Source organism: Hibiscus syriacus, unplaced genomic scaffold (assembly GCF_006381635.1).
Source record: "Hibiscus syriacus cultivar Baekdansim isolate YM2019G1 unplaced genomic scaffold, ASM638163v2 tig00110328_pilon, whole genome shotgun sequence".
Lineage (NCBI taxonomy): Eukaryota > Viridiplantae > Streptophyta > Magnoliopsida > Malvales > Malvaceae > Hibiscus > Hibiscus syriacus.
Window position 1 is genome coordinate 2,511,990 of NW_024062685.1, and position 21,106 is coordinate 2,533,095.

Genomic DNA, 21,106 nt, shown 5'->3' on the forward strand with positions numbered 1-21,106 from the left:
TTTCACTAAAATATACAAAAATTATTATTTTTATTAATAAAATTATAAAAATAATATTTAATAATAAATAAATTATTTTAATATTTTAAAATAATATTATTAAGTTTTATGATAAATAATATTATTTATTATATTTAATATTTGTAATAAATAATTTTTAAAAAAACTCTTCAACTAGTAGAAAAAATTTTTAAATAACATATTCCAAACATCATAAAACATTTTCCAGATGTTTTTAAGAAAAATGTAATTCATTTTACGGAAAACATTTTCCGAAAAACGTTTTCCAGAAATTTAATTCATTTTCCAGAATTCAAATTCCAGTAATTCATTTTCCAATTCCAGTAATTCATTTTCTGAAAAACCAATTACAACCAAACAAACAGACCCTTATTTCATTTATGTGTTGCAACAATATCACGAAATGTCGACATGATGGATTTATGGTTCAAAACCCTTATGGACGGTACAACATATAAATTCATCAGCGTTTCCAGACTTATCCAAGTTATCCGCTTAATTCTAGGTCATTGAGGGTACTTAATTCAATTAGTATTCAAGTTTATCCCGGTCACTTATGAGTTTCCAGGTAATTCAGTTGTTTCCACAATTCGGATACATACAATACTTCCACTTAGTTCAACTTGATCATATAATATAGTCATTTTACACTTAAAGGGTATATTGGTCATTTTACTCTTCAGGGGCAATTCCGTAATTTCATAATCAGGTAGTTTCAGAATTAAAGTTTTTAACGAGGATAAATAAAATTTAGAGATTCTGAGGTTATTTGCTTTTTCGGATAATCGCTGAACTTGAAATCATTCTTATCAGTCTTCTTATGTCTATGCAGGTAATCTGAGCCTTATTCAGTTTAATTTATTTTATTTCGTAATCAGATCGAGTTTAGAAATTTATTAATTACATATATAACCAAACTTATTTTTCTTGTGCATCAACCAATGCCCTCATGTTCCATAAGGCATACATAAGGTAGTATTATCTCGATTTATGAGCCATATCGATTAACCATTTAAACTCCATTCGATCACCCTCGAACTTTAATTTCACGTCCCATAAAGTCTCGGATACATACCAAATGAATTTATGTCAGAAACTGAACTTAATTGAAAAACCAAATTTGATTCCGAAGAGAAAACACTGAAAAACGGTTTACCGAGATTGAATTTGGCGAAACGGGCTTCGAAATCGGACTCAGAACGTCGAAAAACATAAATTATGACTTTTCGAAAATTTTATTTTTTTGGTCAAAGTCAGCGGGTCAAAGTCAACGAGTTGAATTGGATGAGTTGACTCGGTTCAGACTGGTTTGACTGGACCAGTTCCAGAAGCTTCTTGGATCAGCGGAAGAATCCCACGCTCACTATCGGCGCATGGCGGCGCGTTCGACTGCGACGGGGCCGTTTTGACCGGCCGATCTTCCTTGAATAATCTACACTTTGAATTCATGCATTATTCAACCAATTTTACGACAAAACTTGTCGAAATCACCCAAAAACATTAAAATCGAGCTTACCCACTCCGGCGACGACGAAACAATGACAAAGCTTTGATCCATGGGTTGGGTCACGAGCGCCCAGGAACAGCGAGCACAACCACACCGGCGGTGAGGCGAACCGATGCTTAGATAGGCGGCAATCGATGGTAGTTTTCAATGGGGGATAAGGGGGTTTTGGTCGGCGTAAGGCTGCAGTCACGATGGGGGTGATGTAATGGCAGTCGGATGGCGCTCATTCGACGAAGAGGACGAACGTTGGGTTTAGGGTAAAATTTATGGGAAATGGGTTTGGGGCTCTCGATAATTGGGTTTATTTTTTCCTAACAAAAAATGGTAAAACTCAGGGTTAAGTCCCTAAACTTTCCACAGGTCGCAAAACTGAGCTATAAACTTTTAAAAATTTGCAATTTGGTCCTTAACTTTTCCTTTGTTACGACTTTAATTTAATACTTTAAATTAGTAAAAAATTTAACCCCCTAAATTGGGGTGTGACACAACGAGCATGTAAACCGAACAAATAGGAGGGAAATACGACTTTCATAATATAGATAGATAGATACATAGATAGATAAAATCTTCAACGAAGACATTTCATAGATAAAGACCCGTTGTAGTATTCTTTCTATATGATAGTAGTGAATACTAGGCTAAAATGTTTGATACTAAGAGCCTTCGCAATTGCAGGCCAAGGAAGGGGGAAATTGGGCACATCCGAAGTTGAATGAGAAATAGTTTATAGATTTGCCATTTGTCTTCTTAGTCCATTCTTTAATTGAAGTAGTGTTAACTATGCTTTTTACATGAAATTGTTCTTTTCAGAATCCATTTCGGTTATTATTTTACAAATTAATTTTTATGACATTTTCCATCAGTTCGATCATCACTGTTTTCCATATTTGTATGATCCAAATGTAATGCGACTCTTTTCTTGACCTTTTTTGTTTTCTAACTGGAGTCAAAATGTGTTCAAATGATCGTTACTTCATCTCTTTTGATTGGTCGGATGACTGTGCTTTCATGTTAGTCTGTAATTTGACTTGTATTAATTTCCGTTGAGCAATTCTTTGTATCGCACTGCAACATAACACAACCATTCTTTTTTCCAAGTACCGGTTTAGGAATGAACCACCATGACCTGCAGGCACAGGGAAGGGAGATGAAGCATAAAGAAAGAAATATAGTATGGTCAATTGCAATGGACAAGTGTCTAATTGAAGCTCTAGCAATTCAGGCTAGAAACGGGAACAAAATTGACAAGTGCTTTAATGAAAATGCATATACTGCTGCTTGTACTGCTGTAAATTCTCATTTTAATTTCAACTTGAGCAATCAAAAAGTTGTTAATCATCTTAAGACAATTAAGAAAAGGTACAAGGTGATGAGGGATATGCGTAGTCAAGATGGATTCTGGTGGAATCCAAATACGAAGATGATTGAATGTGACAGTGAAGATCTATGGAAAAGATATATAGTGGTAAGCGTCTTCTACATTATTTTTCGTTCTGTTTTCTCTCTCGGTTTTGGTATATACATCTTTATGTTACTTGACATGACCGGTTTAAGCTATGAATATATTGAACAGGCACACCCCGATACAAAAGGATTCTGCTTCTTTTGCATCACCAAGTTCCGATGACTTAAGTGATACAGATGGCACCGAATCATATTACAGGCAACCAGAGTATTTACAAGAAGGTAGTCAAGACCCACCTGTAATGAAACCGCCCATACAACTTCCGAAGTGGTCTCGTGAGGCAGGTGCTCTTCAGGAGGCAATGTTGGCAGTGGCATCCAGCATTCAGCGACTGGCTGGTGCAATAGATCGAAGTAAAATTACAATTAACCCCACTGAATTGCTACAGGCTGTTATGGAGATCGATGGTCTGGAAGAAGCTAAACAGATGTATGCATTCGAGTATTTGAACGCAGACCCTATGAAAGCTAGGGTGTTCATGGCGTATAATGTTCGGATGAGGAAGACGTATTTGTTTCGACAGTTTTGGTGGTGGAAATGATTGACCGGTGCTGAATTTGAGTATATAATCTACAGTAGTGTGGGAAAATATATAGAGTTGGCAAATTAAACTTATTTCATTGATCATTCGAAATGAATGTACAGATTTCAGATGTAAAGAAACACTCTGGGAGCATGTCTCTCTTGTTGAAGGCAGCTAGCTTTAGGTTGTAAACTCTTGTTATTATACTTCAGACTCGAACGTGAATGTTGGATACATTTATGTTTTTTATCCGGGTGAATCTAGTTCTTTTGTTCCCATGATTTTTAACGGTAAATTACATCAAATACTGCTAAATTTTAGGTTGTGTATCATTTATACCACTAAACTTTTAATTTCTTCAAATTTGGTTTTAATTTCAATCGTGTTATTGGATCGTTAAATTTTAAAAGTACGATAACGTAGATAGATCTTTTTATCATTGTGATTATATGGATAAAATGACGTTTGACGACGACCGTTGATGTCAAAGTGACGTTTTAGGAACTGAACTTTTGGGGTGTCGACAAAACTTTTCAACAGTTTCAATTTTAGCATTGTATTTTTTTACTGTCACCGAAAATCAATAATTGTCCGTCACTGATCATCTTTTGCGACAATAATGATATTAAAATATTCGTATTTCACTCCTCCTTTCGACTCTGATTAATAGAATTCAATGAGATTTTCCGGATTCTTAACTGGATTGTGTTTCTTGAAATGCTTCGTAGACCTTTCATTTCGAAAGCACGGTGGTAAATGCCGAGGCCTCTTGTTCAAAAGAATTGACGAGTAATATGTGCAATGATAATTTGGATTGCGTGGAAAATAATCAATATGAATTTACTGGTGATTTGATTTGGAGGAACTTATGGGCAATAGAAATGATGATATTGTGGGTTAAAGAAAGGCAGGAAAAAAAAGCATTAAATTGATAAAATATTAAAAAAAATTATTAATCCAACTTGATTACAAAGTAATATCTATTCTAAAATATTAAAAGTTATTTGTCTAAAAATAAGACTAAATTAAATCAAAACATTTATTAATTATCATATCATCCTCTACCAAATTATTAATAAAAACAGATCGATTTATTATTTTTGTTTGGTTTTATAATCAATAAAATTAATAGAAAAATATCTTATAATCAAAATATTCTTTGTGCATTTTACTCCTAATTTTAAGTCGAAAATATAAGTTTTATGCTTATTATATATTCATAAATATTACATTTTGGGAGAATATAATGTAATTACTATCATAGATGAAGAGCACAAATACCAATAGCCGGGAGACACCAAGTTTGGGTGGTATCATATGGTCATTTTCATTTTCAGTATAGAAATTATGAAATAAAGATGGTTGTCAATTTATGTTGTAAATTAAAGCAAGATTGTGTTAGCTACGTCAGATCCATTATCATTTAAATGAACCTATTGCCCACTTACTCTCACTTCTCAAACAAAATTAGATCAATCCCACGTGGTATAGATTCAGTTATAAGGTTCACATCATATTTCATATAATAAGTCGTTTTTCAGCATATAATATATATAATATACACGGGCTCCTTTTATATAGCTATATATATATCCCCTGCATCTATAAAAATAATAATAATAATTGGGTTAACCACACAATGATCACATATATTTGTTTTTTGGTCACTTTTGGTCACTGATATCAAAATAAATAAGATATACTCACCATTGTTTTTATTTAATTAAGATATTGTCACTTTTGCTTTTATTTATTTTAGATGTGGTCACCACGGGTTAACTGTCGTTGACATTTAACAGACTAAGTGACGTGATATTTTGGTATAATAACACATTTTGTCCTTATTATTTATATATTCTCTCAATTTAGTCATACTTTTAATAGATTAAAATAAATTTAATCGTCCTATCGAATGATGTCACGTATCACTAGTGTCATGTGTTGTGCCACGTGTCACCATTCAGGACTAACTTGATTTTAATTTATTTTAATATAAATATTTTTCGACAATCTGCTTTGTTTTGTTAAAATAAAATAAAATAAAGTTAGTCTTCCAATCGAATGATGACATACAACACAACACGTGGTACCAATGACAGTGGCATCATTCAATTGGAGGATTAAATTTATTTTAATTTATTAAAAGTATGACTACATTGAGAGAATATGTAAATAACATGGACCAAATGTGTGATTAAACCAAAATATTTAACAATAGTTAATCATGAATACCATACCTTAATTAAATAAGAACGAATGTGACCATATCTTATGTATTTTGAAATGAGTGGCCAAAAGTGAACAAAAAAACAAACATAAGTGGTCATCTATGTAGCCAACCCAATTTTTTTTATATATATAATTGTAGAAATGGAATTGAGGGTATTGGGGACGGTTATATTGTTTGAAATTTTTTAGATTCTCATATAATTTAAGTAATTTTTTATATTTTTATTGATGATTAATTTTACACATCTAATATCTTATAGTTTCGTATTTCTCTAATCTTTTAACATAATTATTTTTAAAAAATCGTAATAAATCTTCATGTCCTCAGATATTTATTGTTGATTTTAAGTAATAATAGAAGTGCAACAATCTTTGTTTAGGAAGAATACTAACCAAATATAATATTAAGTGGAACACTATGGAAACAATATCTTATCTAGAGTGTATAAAATTAATTATAGTCGTCGGTATTAGATAAGAAGTAATCACACTAAGTGATTTCCATGCAGTCTTTCCAACTGGATTATCTGCTTCTCCTTTTTTCTTCTCTTAGCTTAGCCAAAATTGATTTTTATTAATAACATAAAAATGCTGCTGAGGAAATAGAAATGCAAGTTGACTTAATGTTGTTTAGATATCCAAGAATCTTAGTAAAAAGAAAAATTTAAAATTCTGCCCGCAAAGTGGAAACTAGAAACAGGAACAAGTTCAATTGTTGCATACTATTCAAATGTATTCTGCCAAAATGTTATTTCAAATTAAATTCGAATAGTTAAAAAGTTTAGTTTGCATACAGTCCAATTTGATTAGTACTTCATTTTAAATATGTTTTATTATCAAAATAATTAGTATTCATCAAACATAAAAATGACTAACATAGAGGGGCGGATGCATTAAGCCCTCTAGGGGCCAAATGCATCCCCATAATTGGGGGAATGTGATATTTAATTTAATATGTTAAGGGGAAATGAAAAAAAAATGCATATCCATTATTTTTAAGAAAAGAATATTAAAATTTTAGATCATTTATTAAATTTTTAGATCCGTCACTGGTAATATATATTATTTTATTTATATATGCAAAGTTGATAATTAGTTAACGTAAAATTTGTTTGGATAGAATACGAGGATCATGAAAGTAGAAAAAAAGATATTGAAGTGAGACTAAGCAAAATAATATGTTATTAAAATCCATAATTATGACTACATATTTTTAATGTATATTGTTATTAAAAATTATGGTATAAATTAAGTGATTAATAATGTTATAAAGTCATAAGTTATTAGAAGTATAATGGAAATAAAAGTATAAATACTATTAAAGTTGTATTTATAACTTGATGAGGGAAACATATAATAACTGATTCTTAAATCAGCTATATAACGGGGTTATAGTCTCAAAAAAAATTAGACAAATTCTTATTTTCTCTTATCTAGTTAGAGAGTTTATACTAAACAAAACTCAATATTCTTTGAAGATCACAATCAAGAAAGACTCAATGATTTTAACCTATCAATTAATTCATATACACTTCCCATCTAATTTTCTATTTTTGATGATTTGACATAATTAAATGATGTTAATTTTATGTTTAGTATGATTTGGTTTTAACGAGTGATATCATCGTCAAATCGTGTTGAATCATTGTGAATGAATTTATTTTCTATTGTTTTTTGATTTATTTATTACGAAGATTTTATAATGTGAATATTTCACATGAACTAGGGTATATCGTATTTAGGAATAATTTATCATTCATTCTGTTTTGTTTATTCTATTAAATCAACTAGGGATTCCAATTTCGATCGAATGGGGAATGAATTTTGTTGTTTAATCCATCAGCAAAGTTAGTGTTGTATGAAAATATTGCATAAAGGTTATTTTAACTTTGCTTATGGTTACAGACTTGATGGTCATTGCTTTCTTCCCATCGCATCTTCATGGTTTAAATTGTATTTAATTGATAGATTTTTTTAATTATATATTTAAATACTTATATTGATGGTGATATTCGTGTATCTTCATGGTTTTAATTTTATTTAATTAATAGAATTTTTAATTATATATTTATATGATTTTATTGATGGTGATATTCGTGTAAAGCTCAAATTACCACTAAAAAAATTTGGTTCGATTGTTAATGAAAATCGAAGACATTAACTTTTACGTTAATGCATATATTAATTGGCCAATGATTTTTGGTTGCTCTTGTGGCGTTAGAAATAAAGCTTAAATTGATATGAAAAGGGGTTTAATGGTTTTGGTGGGATGAGGTTTGCTAATTTGATTAATGTGAAATGCTATACACGTGGCTATTCATTTCTAGTTATATCTTTGGTAATCCTACATATATATATATATATATATATATTAAATGTTTTCATAATCATGAATCAGATTTATTTTGATAGTTAATTTGAAGTAATAAAAAAATTGAGATCGGTTAAATAATTTTAGCATAATATGTTGTTAATTTAAGGATTATTAAATATATTTAATATAATATATTCAATTTAGATTGATTATGAATATTATTTTTTTATTATTATAGAAATATTAAATTTAAATATTACTATTTATTTTGAGACGATTTAATTAAAAAAACAAGTTAAACTAACCTCTGTTACTAAAAATATTTTAGTTTTAAAATATGAAGATTATGTATATATAACTTAGGACGCGATAGTATTAATCGATTTAAAGAAAGATTAATAGTTGACATAATCACATGTGTAACTTTGGTAATAAACATGTGATAATTATTCGGTTTGGTGTGTGAATAATATATCGGGCCAAAGGAAGATTCTTACTTGACATGTTCTTATTATCAATGTTTGGTTACCGCATCAAATATCACTTAAGGTAAATATTTTGTCTAAAGGTGAAATATTAATGAAATATCTGATATCTTAAGATGAAGTTTAATTGTATTCAAATTTATTATTATTTTGGTTATCTTTCAATTTGATTGAAAGATAAAATTAAGAGAAATTGATTAATTAACAATATTGATATGTTTTTATTTATATTGTTACTGCAATATGTATATATTCAATTCAATCTGAATAAAATTTCAGTTTTGATTGTTGGTTATTAGAATATATATATATATATATATATATATATATATATATGAAACAAATTAATTTATATTGTTACGGATCCCAACTGCTTATATCCGGGCAATTCGTGATATGTACTGTAGATCTACTTCTTACGTCATGACTACAGTTGGCGACACCGAGGCATTCCCGGTGGAAATCGGACTCCACCAGGGGTCGGCTCTTAGCCCTTACATCTTCACCTTGATTATGGACGACATCTATTGTACGACACCAGACGGTGTACCATGGTGTATGCTTTTCGCTGACGACATTGTCCTAGTTGCTGAAACAAAATCTGAGTTGAATAGTAGACTGGCTACCTGGAAGACTGCTTTGGAAGAAAAAGGTTTAAGGATCAATATTGAAAAGACAGAGTATTTATGTTCAAACTTCAATGGGAACCAAAACGATGAAGATGTAGAAGTATGCATAGAAGGACACGTTCTCCCATCAAAGGATTGTTTCAAGTACCTAGGGTCTATGATACATAAAGATGGGAGTGTAGATGACGACGTTACACACCGTATAAAGGCGGGATGGCTAAAGTGGAGGGTCGCTACTGGAGTTTTGTGTGACAAGAAGGTGCCTCTAAAACTTAAGGGAAAATTTTATAGAATGGCAATAAGACCAGCGCTGTTGTATGGATCAGAATGTTGGGCAACCAAGAAGGATCACTTAAGGAGGATAGAGGCTGCAGAAATGAGAATGCTTCGATGGACATGTGGTAGGACTCTGTGGGATATGACGACAAACTCTGCTATTAGGATGTCCTTGGGGGTGGTGTCTGTTTCCAAAAAATTGAGGGAGGGAAGACTACGGTGGTTTGGGCATGTCCTTAGGCGACTACCGTTGGATGCGGTCAGGAGGGTAGAGTCGATTACAGTCGACGGTGCCAGAAGGAAAGGACGACCAAGGAGGAAGTGGGAAGACTGCTTGAGATCTGATTTGATGGAGTTAGCCCTTACCGAAGACATGAACTCTCATAGGAAAATATGGAGGCTAAAAACTAGGGTAGTCGAGTAGTGTGGGTCACATCTATAGGGTGTATCATCTCTGTCTTCTTTTAATGCCTTTGTAGTAATTTCCATGACTTCTACTTTTTATACGTTTCTGTTATTGGTATTTATGAAGGATTGGAACTGGGCTTGATATCGTTGACGTTTATTTATCATTCTCTTCATGTTTCCTCTTTTAAATTTAGCTGGGTTTATGTTTCTGTCTATATGCAGAGATTCTTTCGCAGGGATTATTTTACAGGGATAATTCCCATTACAAACGCACATATGATTTTAATGACTGCATATGAATACTGTTTAGCTATGTATTTATTTATACATGCATTGCATTTTATCTATATTTTTAATTTTCTGACTGTCGGAGGTCTTTCACGGAAGCTACTCCCAACCTGGCGTTGGGGGCAGCCTACTACCCTACCTCCCCCTTACCCCATACATATGGGAATTGGGTTTTGTTGTTGTTGTTGTATTTGAAATAAAATGTCGTCAAAGTGATCTCTTTTATAACGCCTCGATTTTCAGGTTAGTAGTTTCGAACTAACCCGAGAGAGAGTTAAAGGAGCCCATTAGGCTTGTGAGAAGCTTTTTCCCAAATTATCGGATGAATTGGGCTTGGATTGAGCCCATTAAATAGTAAAAAGGGGTATTTTTGAATTAAGGTTAATCAAATAAGGACTAAAGATGTAAATTTCCCCAAAAGTCACCCAAAGACTAACTCCTCTTTTATGAGGCTTATGTCAACGTGGGAATCACCCCACCCCATCTTTGTATTCTTCTCTTCTTTCAAACTCCCCTATTCTTCTTCTTGTGGCAAAGAAAAAGTGAGAACTTGTTTCTCAACATCCTCATCACGGAATAGTGAAGTCAATGTAACACCCTCAGACCGATACGGGTGACCCGATCTGATTTGAGGTGTCACATTAGAGCCACCAAAGCGGCCCACGGTAAAAATCCATGGAAAATTAATTTTTTTTGTTTAAACATGTAAAATCATAAAACAATATATAAATAAAATACATGTTTAGAAAACCATTCATATATTACAAACAAAATTAAAATCATACAAGTTCCAAACTCAGTATAAAAATCAAATGTGACCGGCATGCCCCTTATTACACTTGTACCGTACTCTGCAAGCCAAGCTGAATGAACTCTCATTACTGAAGTCGATAGCTACATTGGATCAATTCTTTTAACCTAAAATGATGAGTAAAAGAGTGAGTTTTGGGAATCTCAGTAATACAGAACTACCAAAAAAATGCTAAAGGGCAAGTAGACATGGCAAACCATAAAATTTCCTTATTGTTTCAGGCATATATTGGTCCACGTGATAAGATGAGGTTCCACTGATATTTCTTCATATTACAAATAGGTAGCTTGTAGCTCAAAGAAAACATTCAGAAGACCAGGTTCAAGAAATTAAAACAAATGTCTAGTGTGTTCCTTCAAAACCATAAAAAAATGTAATCATGGTTTAAAAATAGTAGTAGTTATTTCAGTAAAACAGGTTTTTAAAATCACTGTAGTACCCTCCATTCGAATATTCCATGTGAAATTCCTCAGGACATCATCCATAAGGACTTACACTATACCTCTAGGATCTATGAGTCTAATATGAATGATCAGAACAAAAAGGATTTACCAGCTAGATGAACCTCAAAGACTCCATAATCCTACCCAATCAATACCTCAATAGCAATTTCAAATAGAACCAGTAATATGAGAAAACAGAAATTAGGAGTTGGGTTTTTATTTAAAATACATAGTTTCCCTCTAACCGTACACCAAATGCAGTACCCCAGAACAGACATCCATAAGGACTTAGCCTAGACCTCTAGGATCTATGAGTCCAATATGAATGATCATAACAGAAAGGATTTACCAGCTAGTTAAACATCAGAGTCTCCAGACATCTACCCAGACGATACCCCAATAAAACAGATCAGATAGCAAACAATAATATCAGAAATTAGGAGTTAATTATACCTTATGTCAGAAATCAAAAACCATATATCAGAAATCGTACTTTATATAAATCAAAGAAAACAGTTATTCAATAGGGAACACACTAGAGGATCTAGATATTTTTCGAATGTGCTTGGAAATTATCAGGAATATAAAATATGAACTTACGCAAAAATTGATCATATTTTAGGATTGAGGTCCCTGTTGAAAGGGTTTAATTATTAATATATATAAACAAACATTCAGAGATTGATTTTTCAGGACCTTTTAAGATTTCAGGTGTGTCACAGAGTTATTCAAGAACCCTTACCTTATAGTATTTCCAGATTTAGATTTACTGAGAGTAACTCCATTATTCAAACCCACCGAGCATTTTAGACATTTTGATTTCTGGAGAATTCTTTACAATTTATCCCAAGAAATGTTAGGAGATGGTTTGCAATATTCAGAATATATCGACATAATAACTTTAAGTCAAGTTGAACTAATCATATTCCAACAATATGATACTTGCCAATCATTCGGACCAAACACTTTATAGATAATCACTTCTTAATATTGATTTCAATGGTTGAACTGGTCATTTTCAGAATCACCACTGAACGGAACTTGAGGAGATGAATATGTATTTCGATTATTTTGGGGATCAGAGGTATTTTGGTAATTAGAATACTGGAGGCCATTTTGGTTATTTCACAGCTCGATGACATTTTAGTAATTTTATTTAATCCAAACATATGTACTTTTTCTGGTAATTTGGTCAAGTATGTCTTTTCAGGGTTATCTTTCACTTTCAGGGCAATCTTGGTCTTTTACAAAACAATTTCATTTTCGTAATTTTACTCCAAATGCTTTTTTTGGTAATTGTTTAACCAAATATTCCCTACATCTAACCTTTAAAAAATAATTCATAATTTACCGATCCTAAGATCAATTTATTTACTAATTACTTAGAAATATTTTCGATCGGTATTCCAATTCCTTATACGAGCCACTTGAGTTTTATACAGTGTTCTGCCTTTATATCGTATTTAGTTCTAGATAAAAAATAATTAAATACACTTAATCCACCAATCATTTCCCTTCATGCAATTACCAATTATCAATAAGTTTTGAAAAGCATACAATAGGTAGTAGTGTATTACCCTAATTTATGTGCCGCATCGATCGACCAATTAAACTCCATTCGATCGCACTTGAATTTGTATTCCATGTCTCACAATACCTCGGAGTCATAGTGAAAGAAAATACGTCAGAAACGGAACTTATTTGAAGAACTGAATTGAATCCAAAGATAAAGCACTGAAAAATGGCTTACCGGATTCGAATTTAGTGAAATGGACTTTGGATTCGGACTTAAGATGTCGAAAAACATAAATTAGACCTTTTTCAAAAAAAAGTTAACTTTTTGGTCAAAGTCAATGTCCAACATGTCAAAGTCAACAGTCAACAGGTCTGGTCAATGGTCAACGATTAGGTCAACTATCAATGGGGTTGACTGGTCTAAGTTAGCTCGGTGGGTTGATTCGCGAGTTAACTCGGCTGACTCGGTCAACTCAATCTGAGTTGACTCGGTTCTGGAAAATTTGACTGAGGACAAACCCAACGCGCGACAGAGGCACGTGACAACACATACAGTAGGTGACAGTGACAGTGACAGGGACGACGGTTGAATAATCAAAAACAACCAAACACCAAAAATTAATTCGAAAAACACCAAAAATACATCAAAACCTAAAAAATAAAACAAAAAATGAAACGAGGCTTACCACTGCTGGTGACGTTAAAAACGATGACGATAAGGTGAAGCACTGGTCAAGTTTTGATCGAGACTGGATGTGAGTCCAATGCCGGTGGCGGTGAGGCAAGCTAACATCGGGATTGGCGTGAAAATGATGAAATCAATGACGATGGTTTTAGCTCTCTGACGAGTTTCAAGCGACGATTCACGACGAATGACAGACTTTTCCGACAATCGATCAATTGGGTCTTGGTCTCAAGCGAACGGTAAACACACTGGAAGTGGTGGTGCATGACACTGTCGATCAGACAATGATCGAGGATCGGAAGAAGGATGACAGGGAAAAATAACCTTTCCTGATTTTTTTTAAGTTTGGTTCTCATCCAATGAGAAAGAAATTATCTGAAATTTAAAATCCAGCTAAGTAACTATAAAAGATATTTTTAATAAAATATTAGAACAGTGCCCTAGCCTAAACGATAGGGCTTAGGGCACTATTCCTTTTTCCAGTATGTCACGGGTTCAATCCCACCAAACCCCTATATATATTTTTTCAAAGTTAAATATTGATGGGATAATTTCAGCTTAGGTCTCTAGCTTCTTGTAATTATCAAAAATTGACCTATAGTTTTCAAAGTTTTACAATTTGGTCCTCATAATTAATTAAAATTCAATTTAAATCAAAACCAATGAAAATCGGGATGTGACGGGCAAGCCTTGAAATCATCTTCCCAAGAGCTTGAAATTAAGTTCACAACCTTAGAGTTTGGCCATGGTGGTCATAGTTGGGCTTAAGGAGGATTTTGTGTTTTAGAGCTTTTGGGTGGCTCTAAAACGTTTCTAAACCTTAAGATTCATATTCCTAATGTTTCTAATCCCTTAAGTGAGTTAATAACTCAATTACATCGCTTGTTTTAATGAGAGAGTGGGTGAAGGCTCTAAAGCAAAAGGAAAGATAAAGTGGTGTTAGAGTGAGCCTTGAGTTGATTTTTCAACTTTAGATGACTAACGATTGCTTGTTAGTTAAGATTGAGCAAACTCTTCATGATGAGGTGCCTGGTTATGAACTAAAGAATGGCGAGGTATTGTGTTTCCAGCGACGTTTGTGTGTTTCCAACGACGTTTATGTGTTTCGTCGATCATGGAGTTATGAACCAAGATCTTTATGGAGGTACATTGTAGTCCATTTTCAGTCTACCCAGGAGGAAACAAGATGTGTCAAGACCTTCGTCAGTATTGGTGGTTGGGTATGAAAAAGAAATATCTGAGTTCCTATCAAAGTGCTCGGTATGTCAACAAGTAATGGCAGAACATCAGGTTCTATTAGAGTTGCTCCAACCCATTCAAATTTCGCAGTGGAAATGAGATAGAGTAACAATGGACTTTTTGATTGGGTTACCGATGATGCAAAGGAATTACGATGCCATCTGGACAGTAATCGATAGGTTGACTAAATCCGACATTTTCTACCAGTTCACATGGATTTCACCTTAGAAAGGTTAGCTAGGTTGTACGTTCAGGTGATAGTGAGATTATATAGAGTACCGACTTTGATTATATCCGACCGAGATCCATGTTTTACATCGAGGTTTTGGAGGGCACTTCATGAGGCTTTAGATACTCAACTGCATTTCAGTACCGCCTTTCACCCTTAGACTGACGGCTAGTTCAAGCGTGTAATTCAGATTTTGGAAGACATACTTAGATGTTGTGTGATAGACCTCGAGGGTAGTTGGGATGATCACTTTTCGTTAGTTGAGTTTGCTTACAACATAGTTATCAATCGAGCATTCAGATGGCTCCCTATGAGGCACTATATGGGAGGAAGTGTAGAACACTATTTTGTTGGACAGAGCTCAATGAGAGAAAATTGGTTGGTCTTGATTTGAACTGAGAGACCAAAGAAAAGGTTCGACTGATTCAAGATTGACTAAAGGAAAATTTTAACCTACAAGGATCATACGCGAATTTGAAGCATAAGGACATAGATTCGAAGTGGATGACAAGGTATTCTTAAAGGTGTCACCTTGGAATAGGGTACTTAGGTTTGGACGCAAAGAGAAGTTGACTCCATGCTTCATTGGACCCTATTAGATTCTTGAAAGGGTCAGGATTGTAGCCTATCGCTAGCCTTACCGCCAGAGATGGAACGGATTCACAATGTTTTTCACATGTTAATGCTTAGGAGGTATCATTCAGACTCGTTGCATGTCATTCCGTTAGAACAAATCGAAGTAAAACAAGATATGACCATGAAGATGAGCCAATAAGAATTTTTGAGAGGTCAAGGAATTAAGAAACAAGCGAATCTCATTGGTAAAGGTCTTGTGGAGTAACCATAGTGTCAATGAAGCTACTTGGGAGATCGAAGATGATATACAGCTCTAGTATCCACATCTATTCTATTCAGGTAAATTTTGAGGAAAATTTTCTTTTTAGGAGTAGAGAGTTGTAACACCCTGATTTCTGAGTTAGAAGATTCAGGCTAACCCGAAATAGAGTTAAATGGACCCATTAGACATTTGAGATACCTTTACCCAAGTATGAAGTGATTTGGGCTTGGTTAGAGCCCAATATAGCTTTAAAATGTGGATATTTTTTATTTGGGGTCAAACTAGGAAGAACAATAACAACAATTTAACCCCCTACTTTCAAAGGTTGAGAATCCTTAATAAGAATGAATTCACCCACACATAACACCATTTTTTCTTCACCATCTTCGTTGCCTTTTTCCTCTTCATCTTTCCCTCTTCTCTTCTCTATTTTTATTCATCAAACGTGAAGACTTTGTTAGTGCCCATCCTTAGTCAGGAATTGTGAAGGTAAGTTTTAAAATCATATCCTCTATAGCTTCAAATCAAGCTCTCAACCTTAGAGTTTGACCATAAAAGTCATGGATTGAGTTTTAAAACCCTAAGTTGATCCAAGCTCATTCTTGATGTTCGGGAAACGAGAAAGAAAACCTATTTACTTGAATGACGATAGTGTACTGGAACGAGGATTTTCTGGATACATCCAAACTAATGCTTGGGCACTTAAAATGTTGGTTATGCGTCGTTCTGATGCTCAGTGACAGAGACACATCCCGAGTACTCGAAAGGAGTAGACTAGCTTGACTAGGCGTCGATGTTATATGACCGGACCTAGTTTAAGGTACTGAGAGATGCTGATGCTAAGTGACCCAGATCTTACCTTAGGTACCCTTAGTAAGGAAATATAGGTGTGAGTTTCGTGATGCTATGGTGACCCCGAGCTACACCATGATGCTTATTTGGTTGTGTGATAAATGTACGTATGATTAATAATTATGCATATAGCATGCTCATATGTTGAATGTATGTAGTATAGTTGGGTTATTTGTGTGGTACTGAGCTTGTGAGCTTAGCATGTGGAATGTGTTTACGTGCGTAGGTTCGTAGGTGTCAGTTCGAGTAGCTTGTTGCCATATTTAGGAGTCCAGACTAAATCAACTTACAAAGTACACCTCGAGTATTATAGTGGCAGGGACTATGATAGATCCTTATGTAGAGTCGAGTCGTAACTCTATTTGAATACTTTTATTTTGGACTTTTGTTGGGAGCTCCCCCACATTTTGTAATGTTATCTTGTAATTATTTTATACTATATATGTTCTAAATTATGTTTTAACTATGAGAATGGGCGAATGATTTCAAAACAATTGTTAGCCATTTAGGTAGTTTTATGTGAAATATTAATCCACCGGGTTTAGGATCGGAATGCTACATTATCTTTTTGGAAGGTTGCAACCAAGAAAAACGCAAAGATTTTAACCTATCAATTAATTCAGGTACGCTTCTGCTTCTAGTTTTTTAATCTTGAAGATTTGACATGATTAGATCCTGTTAATTTTATGTTTAATGTGATTTTGTTCTAACATAATATTCTATGGAAAACACAAAAGCAGCTAGCTAGTTGGCCACTAAAATATATGCACTAAACAATGTTTACAAAAGTTAAGAATTTGTTACACATGCCATATAAACTTGTCTTGGAACCCTGCTTATGGAACATGAATCCATCATCATTACTTAGTTTAGCTTATGGAATACGAATTCATCATCTTAATATATTTCATTACTTAATCTAAAAACTAGATATTTCTTATGAATTTTGGGGATCTAACATATAAAATGGGAAGAAATTCCTTCAAGGAAACTATGGGTGGTGATTTGGTGGATTATTGGAATGACAGACGTACGTATATATATGTGTGTAGAATCTATGATATTTTTGCATGTTGAAGAAAGAATATGAATTGTGAAGATGATGAGTTGGTTGGAATATATAATATGACGTACCATAATTATGGTGTTATGTCGACTGTGTATCAACTAGCTGATGATGATGGGAAGAAGGATACGTTCATATCATCAAATTCCACATTCCATCTTACCGAGATCGTCACCCTTAAAATTTTAAAATTTTCTTAAATTTTAAAATCTTTATGTATTTTTTATTAATAATAAATTTTTTTCTCTCTTAAAATTTTATAAATTTGTCCCTTTAAATTTTTATAAATTTGAACCCAACAAAATTTTTTGGAATCGTCCATACTTATCATCCAATACTTCACACCTGACTGTTTATTTCTACATGAATTGTTCGTGGAATTTGATATCATCTTTGTTTTATAAATTTGAGCTAGTTCATATTATTATTTACTCGCTTCGTCTCATTTAAAGTGTCTATTATAAATTTTTTGTCAATCTTTAATCAAGTAGTTTTGTGATATATATTGTCGTAACCGATTTTCGTCCGGGTACGAAAGTTTTACTTGGCGGGAAAAATAAAATGAATAAATAAATGATTTTGATTAAAAAAATATTTTGGGAGTCGCCATTGACCTTTTTGGGTTAGGTAGGTCAAATATCTAAAAACAATCTTTTAAAATAGTTTTTAAGAAAACGTAATTTAATAGATAAACTGATCTGCGTATAACCAAAAGTTTGAGTAAAACAGGATTCGTGATCGATTACGTTTAGGGAATGATTAGCATCCATATAACGCCCAAAATTTGGTACTTATTAATTATAAATTGTCTCTATTATTGGAAATTTTAAAAATTCAAAAAATATATTTAATTCATAATCCTGTTATTTTGTATTTTAATCGGATCATTCTAAGGAAGAATATTAAAAATATATATATAGTGTTTTATAAATAGGACATTTATTTATTTAAGAATATCAGAAAAGGGCTTCTAGTTGCTTTAAGACAGTTCTTTTCTTCGATATTAGTTAATAAAATAAATATTAAAAATGTAATAATTTTTACTAAAAATAATTTAAATAAAACTAAATTATAATTTTTATAATATTTAATTATTTAAAATACTAGAATAGGACATCCAGTTGCTTTAAGAGTGTCATTTTCTTTGGTATTGAAAATAAATAAATATTATTAAATAAATAAATAACAAATATATATATAATTATAAGACTAATATAATAAAATAATAATTAAAGTAATAATTTAAAATATATTAAAAATAATAATAATAAAAATTAAGTTAAAATATAACTAAACAATGACTAAAATAAATAAAATAATAATAATAATAAAATGTAAAAAATAATAATAAAACTTGTAAATAAATGAAAATATAAAAATTAATGACTAAATTATAATATATTAAAATTTAGTACCTGGTTTAAAAATAATTATTTAATTTTTTAGGGACCAAACATGCTATTTTACCTTATTGTTAATTTAGTGACTAAAATAAACATATATTTAAATTCGAATACTAAATTAAAATAAATTAAAACATGATTTTTGGATCAAAATATTAATTATTAAATTAAAGGACTAAATCTGTCATTTACCTAAAATATATATTATTTAATATAAAGGACTAAAATAAATAAAATTAAAATTAAAGAAACGAATTATAAAGATCTAAAATTGGATTCGGTGACTAAAATATAAAGTTATAAACCTATAATGGTTGTGGAAAGGGTTTTACCCTTATAAAATTACACACAGGCCCTCCCTTAAACGACGACGTTTAAGAGAGGGTACAAATACCCTATTATAGCCGGCCCGAAGGGCCATCTTCTCATTTCTCTCTTTCACTTTCTCTCTCTATCTGAGGGAGTTTAAACTCTCTCGCTTCTCTCTAGCTTCCCTCACCGGAGGGAAGCCGGTCACCAGCCGGCAGCCTTGCGCCGCCACCAACCTCACCGCCGGCCACCGCATCCGGTGGCCGAAAAATTTTATTTTACACCAAAATGTAGATCGGACCGTCCTAATGACGGTTCCAATGTCTTTTTCCCTTTAATGGCCCCCGATCAGAGCAAATTTAGGAAATTACCTTCGGTTTTCGAAGGTTTTTTCTGACACGTGGAGGCTCGTATGAACTCCGGTAATGGCGTGGCTTCCTCGATAAGTATCTCTCCTTCTTTTCCTAGTTATTTTGGTGTTTTAGTGGTTGATGGGTTACTTGTTTTCCTTTGTTGTTCTCTGTGGCTTGCTTACTCTCTCTTGCTCTCTGTCTTTTCTTTTTTGTAGGTAAGCCGAGGCTTTATAGCCACTCCGGTACTGGCCTCGGATCGGTTAATATGGTGGTAGTTTGGTGAGTCACCAAACTTTAGTGGTGACTCACAATGGCTTTGAATGTGGACGGTTGGGCTTGAGTATTCTGGAAACTCTCGGTTGGCGTCGTGGCAGCATGTAGACTGGCGTGGAATGGAGTAGATCAGCGATAACAGCGTCGAAGGTCGCGTGTCCTTAGGGTATCATACCCTAGGGTTTGTATCTGGAGCATATGGGGATCGTTGGATCAAAGCCAGATCCAACGGCTGTTGTTGTTGGCGGCTATGGCAGAGATGATATAAACCCTAACTATTTAGGGTTAATATTTGGGCCACCAAATCTGGGCCTCTATATTTGGGTTGGGTCTGTAATATTAAATAAAATTATTTAATAATAATAACAATATAATAAAAATAATAATAATAATAATAATAATAATAATAATAAAATATAAATAATATTTAAATAAAAAAACGAGTATCTTCAGCTGCCCCCTCTTTGCTTATTCTTGTGTTAACAAGAATATGGCAAAGACGAAAAGATAATAAGTTTTTTTTCATTTGACTTTACTTTATTATGATGGAAATGTTGAACAATTTTTCTTTTGGATTAGTTCTTCTCATTATGAACTTTTCCACTTGGGATGACAATTTATCTTCTTCTGTGATGTAATCTAGCAAAGGTTGAACAAGCTCTTCTCATTGTGAACTTCTTATTCTTCAGATGAGTTCTTCTCATTATGAACTCTTTCTGGAAATGCTGATACTGATCTATCTCCTTCTGTGATATAATCAAACAAATGTTGAACAAATTCTTCTCATTATGAACTTCTTCTTCCTTTTTCAGATGAGTTCTTCTCATTATGAACTTTCTCTGGAAAAGTTGATGCTGATCTATCTCCTTATGTGATAGAGTGATGCAAAAGGTTGAACAAGCTCTTCTCATTATGAACTTCTTCTTCCTTCTTTAGATGAATTCT

General features: G+C 32.9%; 1 pseudogene; it reads left to right on the top strand.

Moving 5' to 3' along the window:
- The first annotated feature begins 2,111 nt into the window (after nt 1–2,111).
- LOC120118282 lies at nt 2,112–3,534 on the top strand (annotated as a pseudogene).
- Nucleotides 3,535–21,106: the final 17,572 nt, after the last annotated feature.